A 1,339-nucleotide genomic window follows, 5' to 3' on the forward strand; every position below is an offset into this window, starting at 1 on the left:
TTTACACTCAAATTTAAGTGTTAACACCCAATTTTTATGAGTTTACTCTCAAATTTAGGTGTATATATTCAAATTATGAGTGTTACACTGCAAGTTCAGTGTTTACGCTTTAATAGTGAGTATGTACACTCAAGATTGAGAGTTTGTTCTTAAAATTGAAAGTATGCATTAAAAGATTGAGTTTGTACCCTCAACTTTGAGTGTAAACACTAAACATTTGAAAGTTCACTTTCAACGCTTGGGTATGATACTCAATGGGTTTACACTCAATAAGTGTAAGTCCAAAATCTTTGAGTGTTATTCTCAAAATTGAGTATTCTTAAAAGTCATTTGAGTGTTAATTCTTATACTTGTGTATTAACACTGAATTTTAATGTAAAAATGCTCACAAACATTTAAATATTTAAAAATAATTGCGTTAAAATTTTTTATGTAAATGCAATAATTTAGAATATTGCAGTTTAAAATTTAATAATATCCGTTCTTATTAACTTTAAAAATATACTTTAAATATTTTTTTAGTAAACTGGAAATTAATGTTTTTTTATTGGTAATATATACTTATATATTTATTGCAATATGCTTTAATTAATTAATTATTTAAAGTAATAAAAAAGATTATATATGCTAAAACAAAATATGCTGATAAAATAATATTTAATGATATGGTAAATAATAAATATGCCATAAAATATATTAAAAATACAAGAAGTTTATATTTTGCAATACAAGTATTCCATTTATTAATATATATATATATAATCAGTTTCTATTTTATTGACTAATTTCATTATATAATATTTATTGTTACATGGTAAAAGAATACATTTACTACAAATATGTTGTGGCAAACAGGTCGTAACATTATTAGTTTCTCTGACGGAATGGCAGTAGCTTGATGACGAAATATTATTATGTATACATAGAGTGTCATTTAATACTTCAAATGATTTTCCAACAATCACGTACCTTTCCATATTGTTTAATGTTGTAACACAAATAATACTCGTGATTTTTATGAAAGTTCCAAATGTTGTTTCAACAATACTATTATTTCGCTTAAATAATTTTTTATATGTACTTGAGTGATATAAAATATTATTGAAAATTAATCTTTTGGTTGATTCTTTTAATTATGCCTTATGTCTTATGCGTTATTATACAGCGTTATGCAAAAGTGTACGTATATTCTGACCCTAACACTCAAGTTGAGAATAATACTTAAGTTGAGGATTACACTCAGAATGAGAGTTACACTCAGATTGGGTGTTCGAAATGACACTCAAATGAGTGTTATTTTGAGTATTCTTAAGTGTTTTTTTTAGTGTAAACACTCAAA

The sequence above is a fragment of the Wasmannia auropunctata genome, unplaced genomic scaffold (assembly GCF_000956235.1).
Source record: "Wasmannia auropunctata unplaced genomic scaffold, wasmannia.A_1.0 LD336064.1, whole genome shotgun sequence".
Lineage (NCBI taxonomy): Eukaryota > Metazoa > Arthropoda > Insecta > Hymenoptera > Formicidae > Wasmannia > Wasmannia auropunctata.